Source organism: Alligator sinensis, unplaced genomic scaffold, assembly GCF_000455745.1.
Source record: "Alligator sinensis unplaced genomic scaffold, ASM45574v1 scaffold564_1, whole genome shotgun sequence".
Lineage (NCBI taxonomy): Eukaryota > Metazoa > Chordata > Crocodylia > Alligatoridae > Alligator > Alligator sinensis.
This window is the reverse complement of record NW_005842328.1, coordinates 393,058-408,489: the sequence shown is the minus strand read 5'-3', so window position 1 is coordinate 408,489 and position 15,432 is coordinate 393,058.

The following is a 15,432-nucleotide window of genomic DNA, read 5'->3' as shown; positions in this document are numbered from 1 at the left end:
AGATTCAGATCCAGTATTCTATTTTGGCCTTTGCAGTAGACTTGGGCTTACAATTTATAATGCATTTTTTGTTGCACTGTACTTACTTTGTGGTTATGAATTTTGATTCCTGTAACTACCACTAACATACCTAATAGGAAGGATAGAATAGATTGCATAGATTTCATAGACATTAGGGCTGGAAGGGACCTTGGAAGATCATTGAGTCCAGCCCCCCCACCCCAGGGGCAGGAAGTCAGCTGGGGTCATAGGATCCCAGCAAGATAAACGTCCAAATGTCTCCTGAAGGTGTTCAAAGTAGGTACTTGAACCACTTCTGGTGGCAGGCTATTCCAAACCTTGAGAGCTTGGACAGTAAAGAAGTTCTTCCTTATGTCCAGGCTGAAATGGTCATGAAGAAGTTTGTTACTGTTCAACTTTGTCATCCCTTGCGGCACTCTGGTGAACAGACATTCCCCCAGATCCTGGTAAGCACCCCTGATAAACTTATAGCAAGCCATCAAATCACCCCTGAGCCTGCACTTTTTCAGGCTGAAGAGTCCCGTAGCTCTCAGCCTGTTGTCGTAAGGTCTGTTTTCCTGACCCCTGATCATGTGCGTGGTTCTCCTCTGGACTCTTTCAAGCTTCTCAACATCCTTTTCGAATTGTGGAGCCCAAAACTGGACACAGTACTCCAGCTGCAGCCTCATGAATGCCGACTACAAGGGGAGAATGATGTCCCGGGATTTGCTTGAGAAGCATCTATAGATGCAAGCCAGCGTTTTGCTCACTTTACTAGCCACAGCATCGCATTGCAGGCTGATGTTCATCTTGTGGTCAATCATGACCCCCAAGTCCCTTTCATCCATTGTGCTAGCCAAGGTAGCACTGCTGACCCTATAAGGATGCTGCAGGTTTTTCTTCCCAAGGTGGAGAACCTTGCATTTTTCGGTGTTAAACATCATCAGGTTCTCATCCACCCATTTGCTGAGCCTGTCCAGGTCAGCCAGGATTGCCCTCCTGTCTTCTGGTGTGGATACTTTACCCCAAAGTTTGGTATCATTGGCAAACTTGGCCAGTCTGCTTCTGACTCCAATGTCCACATCATTAATGAAGATGTTGAATAGTCTAGGCACAAAGACAGAGCCCTGGGGGATCCCACTGGTCACAGGACACCATGACGATTGACTTCCATCAACCACCACCCTCTGGGTCTGACCACAGAGCCAATTTCCCAGGCAGCAGACTGTGGTGAAGCTGAGGCCACAGTTGGCCAGTTTTGCCAAGAGGTGATCATGGGATACCAGATCGAAGGCTTTTTTAAAGTTAAGATATATGACATCAATCTCTTCCCCCTTGTCCAGGTGATAGGTCACCTGGTCATAAAAGGAAATAAGATTGGTCAAGCAAGACCTACCCATGACAAACCCGTGCTGGCTATCCCTTCGGATGTTGGCATCAGCCAGTCTGTTGAGAATGGCCTCTTTGATAATCTTTTATAGGATCTTCCCCAGGATAGAGGTCAGACTGATGGCCCTGTAGTTTGCCGGATCCACTTTCCTCCCTTTCTTGAAGATAGGCACCACATTGGTCTTCTTCCAGTCTTCAGGCACTATACTACACCACTCTACACCTGAGGTGTAAGCTGTCAGGGTCAACTGACTTGAAGGTGTCCAGCCTCTCAAGGTGTTCCTTCACGAGGTCAGCACTGATGGAGGGTAGGGAATCTCCCTCACTCAGGTCTTCCCATCCTGTAATGGGCAGGGGCATCCCATGGGACTGATGAAAGACCAATGCAAAATACCCATTTATCAAGTTGGCTTTTTCCTGAGCATTGGTTGTCAACTGTCCCATCCAGTTTAGCAGGGGTCCAATGTTGCCCTTGCTTTTCCTCTGGCTCCCCACATATCTAAAAAAGGACTTTTTATTATCCTTGATACTTGTAGCCAGTTGGAGTTCAGTAGCAGCTTTGGCTTTCCTGGTTCACTCTCTTCAGGTTCGGACCAGTGCAAAATATTCCTCCTTGGAAGTGGATCCCATCCTCCCTCCTTTGTAGCACTTTCTTTTCAGAGACTGGTTGCTAGTTCCTTGCAGAGCCAAGGGGGCTGCTGTGCCCTTTTGCTACCTTTCCTCCGAGACGGGATAGACTTTGCTTATGCATCCAGGATTGCTCCCTTGAGGAGCAACCACTCATCCTGAACTCCCCTCCCCTTTGGGTCGTGGTCCCTTAGGGCCTCATTGACAAGCCTCAAAGTCAGCTTTCCTGAAGTTGAGGATTTCTGTATTGCTGACTGATTTGCCAGCTTTACGGTGGATGGTGAAGGTGATCAGCTTGTGGTCACTGTCACCCAGCTTCCCTTCGATTGTTAGGTTCGCTGATAAGGTCATCCCCGGTTGCCGGTGCCAGGTCGAGCAGTGCTTTGCCTCTCATCAGCCCGTAGACTTCTTGCGTCAAATAGAGCTCATAGGAGAATGAATGGTCCTATTTATTTTTATCCTTAATAAATCTGATGTTTAATCAGCAATGAAAAACATTTTGCTACGGATGCCTACTGCAAAGCTAGAAACAGAAAGCGAATTCTGTAAGTTACATTTCCCAATTACACAGGACTTGCTATGTAATTACAATCAGTGTATTATTAAAAGTAAACAGATCAAATGCATGTGCAAACAAGTCAGCAAATTCAGAACTCTGGATTTTTTCCTAAATAAGGGAGTTAGCCAAATAGTTTTATTAGACAGATTTTGCCTCTTAGGGATGTCTCTAATCTACTTACTGTTTGAAGTCATTCATTAACCGGGATAATTTCTTCAGGAGTCTTTAGCTTGTTGATTGCACAGGAGGATTTCCCAGCAGGTCTTTAATATATGAACCTCAAGCTATGCTGCTGAGGGGCAACTGGACTCATAAATCATGGAAAACCCTGCATTTTCAAGTTCAACATTTGTTTCCTGCAAATATTTTTCAATATCCATTTTAACAATTGCCATTCCCCTGAATATGACTGACACTTTTTGTTAGCACATTCACAATAGTCATATTTAAGTGATTATTAGACTTTCAAAGTTCAGATAACATACACTAAGATTTGAAGAGAGTGCTAGCAGATTTCCGCTGCCACTAAGGTATTTTGGGTTATGTGATTTGAAGTGAAAACAGATTGTAGCAGGCTTGGGGTTACTGCTTAGCTTGTACTCTTTAAACACAATACAGGCCTTTGCTCTCAAGGAATTCCTGTCACACAGGCACCTTCCCACATGTCAGTCCTCCAACACCAACATAAACACAGTCCATAAAGGGTTGACTTACAGGCATGAGTCCTCTTCAACCCCTGAGAAGATGCCTCCAGCTTGCCAGCTGCCATCTTTTCTCTGAGGCTGTCTGGGACTCAGGTCCCTGCCATGGTGCTGTTTCCAATCTCACAGCACCTGGGTCACTTCCCAGACACGGAGAGTCCCTGGTCAGTGTTAGACCCCAACTCCATGTGGCACCCAATGACTAGGGAGATGATGATCCAATTGCTCATGGATCCAGTTGCTCAATTGCCAGAGCAAGCAGGGAGCAAACACCAGCACACATTGCTCACAACAGCTTTATTCAGAATGAAGACAGCTTTGGACTAGCTCCCAAAAACCCAACAAACTGGGGAGCCACCATGAACATTAGTTCTTCCCACATTTATACACTTTGGTTCGTACTCATTAACATTTATTCCACCTTGGTCCCTCCTTTGTTCCACCCATATCTCCTCCTATCTTAAGCTCTGCCTCTTGTTTACTGTTTATATCATTAGCTTGGGATTGCCTATGCACATAATTCATTTACATGTCTTTTTGCTATAAGAGCATGCGTAAGACCATGAACCCGGCTTCCTCCTCTCATTTGCCATTTCTTGCTGATCCCTTCTTCATCTCCAAGATCTTGTTTCTACTTTACCTCCTAATGATAGCCGGTGGACTGCATCTTGTTTTTCCTACACAGTGGGCTCTGTATTTTGCAACACTACGACATTGTTAGAAAAATGCTTGCCTAAGCCTTTGCAATGTAATAATTCTGCCTTGTGGTTAGCAGCTTTTGCTAGGCCACAGATTATAGCCTTGTATTCAGCTGCAAATCCAGTGCTCCCCAAGATCCAAATACAGCCACCCTAACAGTCTGGTATTGCAGCTGCTGGCCAGGACACCGTTCCCTTCTGTCTTTCCACCTTCCTCTCTCTGGGAGCCTTTTAATTTCCCATGGCTGCTAATTATCTCCCTCAGCTGGCCCAGTCCACCTGAGCAGCCTGATTAGCATTTCTGCTCGCAGATGGGATGAAGCCTCTGGCCCTACAGCCTGCTACAACCTCCCACGCTGACCAAGCCAGGTGACATATAAAGTTTAGCTAGAATCACCAGGAATCAGCTGTGCAACTATGATATTACATTAGAGATACTCTGACTGCTTGGAGAGCTCTCTTGTAAGGCCATTGTGAACAAAACAAAGAGAAAATTCAAGGTAACATTCCTTTGCACAAGACTACCTGGGGCAGGGCTCTTGTGATGCCTGTTTTGAAATACCTTGCATTTTGAAATTCCTGTACAGTCACATGGGATCAACTGATGGTGATAAACACTCAAGAAAAAAAATTCAGAGTGGTGAGAAATTAGATGAAATAAGATTCATAGGAAGGGGAGGTTTCCCCGATGAGGGCCAAAGGAAGGAAGGATCTGGAGACAGAAGTCCAGTGATAGCCACAGTTAGACATTCGTAGTTTGGAGCAGCTCTGTTCCTCCACCAAATCAGCCACTGAACTGAATTAGAGAGATGGATATAGCTCCCTCAGACTCCCCTGCTCACAGCCATCTCACCTACTCAGGTTAGGATGGTGCAGTGTGGTCTCCAGCGGACCAAACCCCTGCTGTACTGGTGATTGCAAGAAGCAATAAGTGCAGAGTGGAAATCATACCAGTTTTAGGGCCCCCAGTAGATATGGGTAATGAATGAATAAAGACGTAGAACTCCCTCTAGAAACCGGCCTTTGGTTCCAGCCTCTCACTAACTCAGTTTCCCATCAGACGTGATAACTCAGTTTCCCATCAGACCTGATCATAACTACCTGGTCTAGCTTCAGGTTCCCTTCCCGGTAGGGCCATGATTATTTTGATTCCACATACTTCCTCCCCATGCCAAATTTTGATTGCTGTCAGTCCAAACAAACAGAATATGCTAGTGCTTGATGGGAAACCATGCAGAAAATACTTTGAAACTTAGAGTCATAGAACATGAGAATCGGGAGGGATCTCAGGGGGTCCTTGAGTCCAACCCCCTGCTCAAAGCAGGCCCAGCCCCAAGTAGATCATCCCAGCCAAGGTGTCGTCTACTCAGGTCTTAAACACCTCCAAGGATGGAGATCCCACCACCTCTCTGGGTAACCTGCTCTAGTGCTGTTCCAGTGCTTCACCACCCTCCTAGTAAGAAAGTTTTTCCTAATATCCAACCCCAACTTCCCTTGCTGCAACTGGAGCCCATTGCTCCTTGTCCTGTCATCTGCTCCCACTGAGACCAGTCCAGCTCCATCCTCTTTGCAGCCCCCCTGCAGGGAGGTGAAGGCTGCTATTCAACCCCCCTCGGTCTTCTCTGCTCCACACTAAATAAGCCCATTTCCCTCAGCCTCTCCTCACCAGTCCTGTCCCCCAGCCCCACAACCATTTTCATTGCTGGCTGCTGGACTCTCTCCAATTTGTTCACATCCTTTCTGTAGTGGGGGGCCTAAAACTGGATGCAGGACTCCAGATGTGGCCTCCCCAGTGCTGAATAGAGGGGAAGAATCACTTCCCTTGATCTGCTGGCAATGCTCCTGCCAATGCAGCCCAGGATGCCGGTAGCTTTCTTGGCAATGAAGGCACAATGTGGCTCCTACCCGGCTTCTTGTCCACTGACTACTTTTCTGCAGAGCTGCTGCCCAGCAGTCAGGAGGGAACAATTCCATGCACCGGTACAGAGCTAAGTTCAGGACTTTGCACTTTTCATTGTTGAACTCCTGAGATTTCTTTTGGCCCAATCCTCCAGTTTGTTTAGGTCACACTTCTTCCTTGTAAAGGAGTTTCATCAAAGCCATTGAAGTCAAAAAACTTTTATTGCAAGGGTGGATGCAATGCACATTTTTTGTTCATTACCAGTGCAGGGTGTCGAATCATACAGCAATTAAAAAAAAACACACACACAAAAAAAAAACCTTGCAGTAAAAAGTTAAAAGTGGGAAAATTATGTGCTGTAACTCCTTTCCAGCTTTAAATGACCCATAAATTCAGTGTAACAGTCCTGGCGCTGATTCAAAGATCAGTCCAGGGATACAGCTATTTGAATCAATGACAACTATTATAAGCATATCCAGCAAAAGGGATTTGCCAAATGGAAATGTACAGGGCACAAAATATTTCTTAATTCCCCTGTAGAATATTCTGTTGCTCTTACAGCACTGCCCAGCGTGCATAGTAGCACCTTAAATCATACATAAACTGATTAATATACTGTAGCTCAAAGCCACCCCGAAGCGACAGATGTATCGCACACATTTCACCAATCTGTGTCATGCGTCAGTCTCCGGACACTGCCTAGTATTAAAACCTTTATACTCTTAATTCATAAGTTAAGAAATCCAAGGGGGCCCTAAAATGCCTTTTGAAAATCCGATTGACCAAAAATCAGTTTGAGCTTATGATGACATGAAATTGCTTATATGGACAGGAAATGAAGCATGGCAGCAGATATGCCTTCGTCTCTTGGCTAGAGTCATGGAAAAACTGATTGTAGACCCTGAGCAGTTTTGACTGTGTGACAAAAATGGCAAGAGATCAAGTAGCCATAAGAATGAGGTTTGCACTATAGGCCTGAAGAAACCATAAGCCAACCCTAAGTACGGACATTATTTAACTGTCTCTCTTAGGAAAAAGGGATGCATTGATTTTATGCACTCCTTTATTTTAGTCTGACTGACATTCCCTTTTATGCACAGTCATATTTATGCCTCCTCATTATGACGTGGTCTGGCATATTGGTCTTCTGGCAAAAATATCAAGAATTCTGCTACTTTGGACCACTCGTCTCGTCAAACTTTTACTACATGGTCAACGCTTTAGAGTCCACCTAGCTCTTTGAGATGTCAAACCAATGGCCTCCCTCGAGGGTCAATACTGGTGCTTCTCCTTTTCAACCTGTACAGTAATGACTTGCCTGCAACCAGCTCACAAAAAATTGTTTAATCTGATGACAGTGCCTTTGCCACCCAAGCTTGTGATTGTTCAAGTGTGGACGTCATACTCGATGGAGACATGCGGCCGACGTCAGTGTACTGCTTAAAATGGTGCCTCAAACCAAATATCTCAAAGACTTTCTCAAGTTTTTGTTTTTCCATCTACATAATGCCATAGCTGTTTGTGAACTCACAATCACTTTAAAAAGTCAACCTCTCAAATTTGAAACCCACCCAGTTTATCTTAGAGTCACACTCGAACAGACTTTGACTTATAAACCACATCACTAGAAAACCGCTTTAAAAATCAAAACAAGGAATAACCTACCTGCCAAACTTGCAGGCTGCACTTGGGGTGCCAATGCCTCCATGCTACATTCATCTGCTCTTGCACCGTGTTATTCAGTTGCAGATACTGTGCCCCTTTATGAGCACATTCATTGCACAGCAAATCAGTGGGCAACCAACAGCATGCCAAAATGCTTCTTGTGTCTGGCACATTGCACCCCATTTCAATCCCATGGTTATCAGTGCTCAGTAACGTTACTCCTCCTCATCTCCAGTGCAATGTAAACTTACTAGCCAGACTCCATGATAATCCTATGCTGCCAGTGCACTGGGACATATTCCACCCACCAATACCTCAGCTCCCCTCAATAGATCCAATATGGTCCATCCTTTCAAACTCCTCTGATTTCTCCTTACTTACTCGATGGCACAAAGAATGGTCAGTACAAACACCAGTCAATCACCGCGCCATCTCCAACCCTACAGTCAATCAACCAGGATTTAACTGTCAATGCTTTTATTGGACACTTCTCAACAGTGTTCAAATGGGACAGGATCACTATGCCAGAAACCTATACCAATGGGGCTTTCACAATGGCAACAAATACCCTTACAGACAAGTTCAAACTGTGTTCCACATTGTTGACTCGTGTCCATTCACAATGCTACCTGGTAGCCTTCAGGGTCTTCACAGTGGTGATGATATCGTCTTAAGATGGCTCAAACAATACGCCCAATGTGCATACGCTAAATAAATAAACAGAGTCATAGAAAATGAGGGTTGAAGGGAGCTCAGGAGGTCACATCTAGTCCAACCCCTGGCTCAAAGCAGGATCAGCCCCAACTATATCATCCCAGGCAAGGCTTTGTCTAGCTGGGTCTTAAAAACCTCCAAGGATGGAAAGTCCACCACCTCTCTAGGTAACCTGTTCTCTTCCAGGTTTTCCCCGTTTTTCTTCTTTACAGAAGAGATAGAATCAGAGACAATAAGGGTTGAAGGGGCCTCAGGTGGTCACATCTAGTCCAACCCCCTGCTCCAAGCAGGACCAGCCCCAACTACATCATCCCAGCCAGGGCTTTGTTGTTTCCTCCGAGGATGGAAAATTGATGAAAGTGATGTAAAGGAGATGGAGTCTGCACACTAGATGGGCACCACTGGAAGAGAGTATAGATCGGCAAGTGTTGTTATAGTTCAGAAGTTTTTTGTCATGATCCAAGAAATTACAAACAAGTAGGGAACATGTCTGTACCTGACAAGCTGTTTGAAATGAAAAGCAAAAGCTGAACCACCTGAAATCATGTGATATGCTCACGATCTAATCAATGCAGCTTTATGCAAATCATGCCTTAGCAATTTAATGTCAATAAAAAAGAACCAGTTGACTTTGTTCATTCTGAATCCCAAGGGGCCTTTTCTGGGTTTGGCACAAGGGGGATGCACAAGGAACTTAGCAGCCATGGGACAAGAGGCAAAGCATTTGGCATAGATGGCAAGTAATGTGTGGTGGTGTAGATGATAGTAAGCCTTAAGCTGTTAAATGTTAGGACAGTATAGTACAGAGCTATTTGTATTTGCTTGAATTCAGTTTGGCTAAGAGAAGAGCAAACAAAGGAAATGATCTGGTGTGAGAATGTCACAAGGTGAAAACCATTTGAGAAAACATAAGAAAGAGACATTGGAAAAAATAAGGGAAAAGGTTGCAAGGTTAACTCGAGTACATCTATTTGTCTGGTGGTAGACAAGGTGAATTTTAGATGAGACCTAGCTTATATAAGAAATAAGAATAGGCATATCAATATTAATTAGAGTAGCACCTATTAGAAAATTTTAGTTAGTAAGTCTTTTGATACTCTAGCCAAGCAATGGAATATAAAAACTCGGCCAACTCTGGGATTTTTCCTCTTCTGTCTTGAACTATGGTTCTTGCTGAAATGTCCACTTGTAAGTATACCTGCTTAGCTTGTCTCCTGCACACATAGGCAATGCCTGCATAGAAATCATAGAAAATGAGGGTTAAAGGGAGCTCAGGAGGTCACATCTAGTCCAACTGCCTGCTCCAAGCAGGACCAGCCCCAACTGGATCATCCCAGCCAAGGCTTTGTCTATCTGAGTCTTAACCACCTCCAAGGATGGAGACTGCACCACCTCTCTGGGTAACCTGTTCTAGTGCTTCACCACCCTCCTAGTGAGAAAATTTCTCCTAATATCCAACTTCAACTCCCCTTGCTGCAACTTAAGCCCATTGCTCCTTGTCCCGTCATCTGCCCCCACTGAGAACAGCCCAGCTCCATCCTCTTCACAGAGGATGCTGCATCTTCACAGGTTGTCTACCCTGGGAAACAGACAGCCCCCACGGAGCAATGGAGGCTTGCTGTGATTTTTCATTTTGAGATCACAGCGATCACTGCAATACCAGGGAAAGTACTGGTCCCTTTTTGCCTGTTTTACAGCGATGGAGTTGCTAGAATACATTTTCCATTTTAATAGCGTTCTGGCTTTAAGGAACAGAGTAGCAGCCAAGAAATATAACGGGGACATTTTCTGAAGAGCACAAGAGAAGGAACAGTGCTATAAAATGGCTCTAGCATGGGGGAAAATTAAGTGCACTATGCAGCTTTTGGCTTGCGATCAGTTCAAAAAGAGCTCGGCAGGTGCTGGGCATCTGAGCCCTCACAGAGGAACGCTGCCAACAACTGCCCCTATGAAGAACAATATGTACAACATGGGGTATGCAGGATTTTACAGATAACAGGATACCTCCATCATTCGCTGCCAGCCACCTCTGCTGGCCATAGCATTGGGAAGGTGGAGCCAGGACTCTGTCTCTTCTCTGCTATTCCCCACCTAATTGATCTTGGATAGGAGAACCTGATCTCTACGCCCTGGGACCAAGGTAGGTCCCATAGGTGAACTTGTCTTCCTTACCTCAACTCCCAGCTGCTATGAACCAAGGCACTCTCTTGCTTAGACTAAGTGTCCCCAGTCTATATATACACAGGCAAAGCTGTTGGCCATGGGAGTTTCTGACTGGTATACTGTTAATCACTCTGATTCTTTCTAGCTCCCACTAGATAGGCAACAACTGTCAAATTACGACAGGTATCAACTTCCATAAAGCCAGGCCGGCTTGTGACAGGCAGGCGTCTAACCCACTGGCTTAAAAAAATATTGCATTGATTTACACCAGCCCATCAACTTCACTCCAAACGTGCTGATTGACACCAGTCGGGATCTGGGCCTGGGTGCTCCCAGATCATCATTCATTTTGACACCCAAATCGATGGTGATGCTTGATACAAACAGCAGGTGTATTCCCCTTTCCCTGATGTCATGGCATATTACTTCACTTGTTTTACAGGGCAGAGGAGATCGTCTCAGGCTGCACTAGAGAGGGCCTTTTATGCTGAGTAGGCAAAATTAAACTAGAAAGACGAGGAGATGAAGGGAAAGTCATTTTTGAGGTCACATTTCCAATTAAAAAAAAAAAATCTCTTCTGTTCTGTTCTGTTCTGATCTCAGCAGTGAGGAGACGCCTGTGCTGAAAGCCAGCAAAGAGAAGCAGTTTGGAGCCTCCTTAAATGGACAAGTTATGCTGTGTGGCTAGAGAGTCAAAAGTGCCTTGTAAAATGGAGATTGTAGGCGGGAGGTGAGATGAGCATCAGCCAGAAGGAGGTTGAGAATTGACCCATCTGGAGGTCACGGGGCTGGCCTGACGGCTGACTGTCCACCCTGCACAGTGCTGCATGTGAAGACTGTGCACAATATACTGGGCACTATGGTGGAAATCCTCTCTTCATGAAGGCCAATGGGATTTTGACCCTTGCCATAAATGGGACTGGATTTTCACCCCTTAAGCCAGGACACTGGTATGTCATAGCAATTCTGGTTCTATAAACCAGATCCTCGGATGATTCATTTTGGTAGCACCCTGTTAGCTGCAAGGGATAGATCTCATAAGCCTTCTAACTGAAACGAGGATCTGAGAAGGGCTCTGCATGGTAGTCTGATGTAGCTATGCATGATTAGGACATGCCACTGGCTTGTGCTTTTCTCAAAGTGGAGATTTGCTGTGGACCCCAAATCCTCCAGGGTGTCCTACCACCCAGCTCCTGCTTTTAATACCAAACTCCCACTAATGGAAACTGAGCTGATGTGAGATCAATGGGAAACCTCAGCTAGAGAACCTCAGCCTATTTTCCCATGCTCGGACTCACCTGAGAGTCAAAACTCTTCTCTCCAGCAGGAAGGCCCTGATTTAGGTCTTGTGTTATAAGTGCCAGAGCTGTAAACTTTATAGCGCTCGCACACCACCTCTGCTTGGAGCTGTATCAAGCATCAGATCACGTTACAGTGTGATCCCCCGGCGTGATACGGAACGAGGAAAGAAGCCATTTTTTTGCAAAGTCCCGCTGGGTTTCATGAATGATCCCCTCCTCTTCAGCTTTTATTTGCAGTCTGCAAGGCATGGGGAAGAAAGGGACGGTTGGCTGGGGACTGCTAGGAGAACAAGACACACATACACACATGAAGCTCATTACTCTTGTTCTTTTACTCTGTCAGCCTGACCCGTCTAGAAATAACCAACCCCACTAGGGAGTTAATAACGCGTGAAGAAAGTAGGGCAGCTTCCAGAATTAGCCTCACCCGCAGGATCCATTTAGCAGGGGCTGAAATGGCCCAAGTCAAACGTCTGCTGTGAAATCAGTGGCCAATTGCGTGTCCGGGTCCTGCTGTCAGGAATTTACATGTCACCAACACCTCCATGATGATTCTCCTCACCTGCCTCTGCTGGGAGTCCATGTGGGATGCCAAGGCTGGAATATGAAAGGAGACAGAGCTCCCATTACCCAACATTGTACTCTTGGGGCAAGGCTTGTCAATAAGGCTAGAGGTGATGGTCCAAGAATTCCTAGAAGATGCCGGAGGTTCAGTCTCACGTGCAAAAATGTCAAGGGCTCCCAGGATCTGAAAGTGAAGAGACGCCATGGATAGCCAGCCTGAAGCTTTGATTTGCTAAAAGCTCAAGTCACCTTTGCATATCACCTTTCTCATAGATTTCATAGAAAAATGACACTAAGAAGACTTAGACACTTTCTAAGTCACTTCATCCTTTTTCTGCCCCTGGTCAAAGGTTTCCAGCGACTGACAGAATTCTTTACAAAATATTGAGATTTTGTAACAAAGTCATTATAATAAATTGCTTGTCTCTTCTTAACTAGGTCTATGCTGAGCAAGCTCATGCTCAACTTCTCTGGCCTGTGCCCACCGCACTGCAGCCTCCATCACTTTGCAAGGGTTAAAGAATAATTTGCAAAGAGCTATAAGGCTCTTCACTCTTCTTTTAATTGCTAAGAGCATTTTCCTGCAAAGGAACCTCTGTTCCTCCTCTGCCACCCTCCATCATCTTCTGTTTGCCAGTCAGCAGTGGAAAAGAGCTGCCAAAACTGTCACTTTTCTGTAATGCTGAACAGGGGTGTTATGTCCAGTGATGCTATTACAGGTCTCTTTATCAGGTGTGGAGAATAAGACACAGGTGTTCTTAACTATAAGCAAATTTCTTTACCCTAGCAGTTACAATTCTAAACCAAAAAACCAAAATAACCTTAGCAGTTACAATTCTATTGCTGTAGTTACTAAAAAGCTATACAACCTGCTCACTACCCCAATTAACATATGCAGCATCACTGATTGATCAGGCCATGAGGTCAGGCCACGGTTCCTGGCTTCTGTGTCTTGAATCGTTGGTCAGATCTTTCAGGAGTTCATTACAAAGGGTATGCTCTCTCACCTCTCTTTTTATACTATATAGCTTGCATTTTCTAATACATCAAATTAGCTTAAGCCTTCCTCCTAATGCATATTAATAATCTTGCTTTTGTTTGCCAAATATGGCCACCCTTACCTGGAATTTTCTATTCTGAGGCAATCTTTTCATTCTTAGCTGGGGATAGGTTTTTCTCTGACTGGGTGCATCTACATGAGATGTTATGGTGATGTATTGATGAGCTATGGCAACATAACTCATTACTATGGTGATGTTGTGTTGGCATACACAAATGGTGACACCGACACTACGTTGTCATAGTGACAAACTACATCGCCGTAGCTCGTCGCTACAGTGATGTAGCGTCTAAGAGTAACCATGCACAGTCATTTAGTACTTGCTTTATTTTGAGACGTTACATCCGGCAACATGGCATTGATGTCACAGCTTGTCCCGCTGATGCTACATCACCATAGTGACAAGCTATGTTGCTGTAGCTCATCGCTACAAATTTTAGTCTTGTGTAGAATTACTGTGCAGTACCAAATGCATGGTCAGGGGCATGTGTAGACCTACCCACTGTTCCTCTTTTGCCCAGACTATATTTATTTAATTTAGTTAGCCAACTTCCTGATTCCTTTTACATCAGGGACAGTATTTTTCCATCTGCTCCTTTTACCAGGTGCATGTCTAGACCACAACTCAAGTTAAGCACTCACCTTAAGCTAAGCACAAAAGTCAAACCCAGGCCTGAAGGCCTCTGGGTCCCAGAGGGGGACTTGATTTGAAGGAGAATGACAGGGTTATCCCTAGGGTGATTCTATCTATCTTCTATCTGGTGCTGCCACCAAACCCTAGCCCTGTCTTACTTGTCTTTCTTCTCTTGGCAGCTGTTGATCCTCTGGATCTTGGTGTATGCACAAGAGGTCTATGCCACCATCACACCAAGACCATCAGTGTGTACACCTAGGCAAGTGTATAGAGGAGTAAAGGATGCCTTAGATTTACCATCCCCTCTTTAGACCATCGAGACTGTGTCTTTGGTCAGACTGAGTCCAGGCGGAGGTTGTAGCTTCTGCCAGAAAGCACCAGCATAGACTACTATGTGGTTTAAGAAATAGTACACATGGCCTCGCAATTTCCACTGCAACTAAATGTCATATCATAAATACAGAATAGCAAGTACCCTCAGGCAAGAAAGGAGTAGTCATCACTAATAAATGCTCAAGCAACAAATACGAGGTTTGATTTTGATCTCACACCAGTCCGAGTACGGCGTAATGGTTTGTTTCAATGGATCTCCACCCTAGAGTTCTAAAGAAACTGGCCGGGGTCATTGCGAGTCCCCTGGCGCAGCTTTATGAGCACTCGTGGTGCTCTGGAGAGGTGCCGGAGGACTGGAAGAGGGCCAACGTGGTTCCCATCTTCAAATAGGGGAGGAAGGAGGACCCGGGAAACTATAGGCCAGTCAGTCTTACCTCGATCCTGGGCAAGCTGTTCGAGAAAATTATTCTGGCACACATCCAGGAGGGGCCAGCAGGGAAATGCATGCTCAGGGGCAACCAGCACGGATTCATCAGCGGCAGGTCATGTCAGACCAACCTGGTGGCCTTCTACGATCAGGTCACTAAATCATTGGATGCAGGGGTAGCAGTGGACGTAGTCTTCCTGGACTTCCGGAAGGCTTTCGACACTGTCTCTCACCCCGTTCTCATTAGGAAACTGGGGGACTGTGGCGTAGACACCCACACAGTCCAATGGGTCGCCAACTGGCTAGAGAGCCGCACCCAGAGGGTGGTAGTGGATGGGTCCTTCTCGGCCTGGAAGGATGTGGGCAGTGGGGTCCCGCAGGGCTCGGTCCTCGGGCCCACCCTGTTCAACATCTTCATCAGTGATTTGGATGAAGGGGTGCAAAGCACCCTGTTCAAATTTGCTGATGACACCAAGATGTGGGGGGATGTGGGCACAATAGAAGGGAGCAACAGGCTACAGTCGGACCTTGACAGGTTACAAGGATGGGCGGAGAACAGGATGGGGTTCAACACAGACAAGTGCAAGGTGATGCACCTGGGGAGGAACAACCGGCACCATACCTACAGGCTGGGGAACTCCCCTCTTGTCAGCACGGAGGTGGAAAAGGAGCTTGGAGTCATTATTGACTCCAAGAT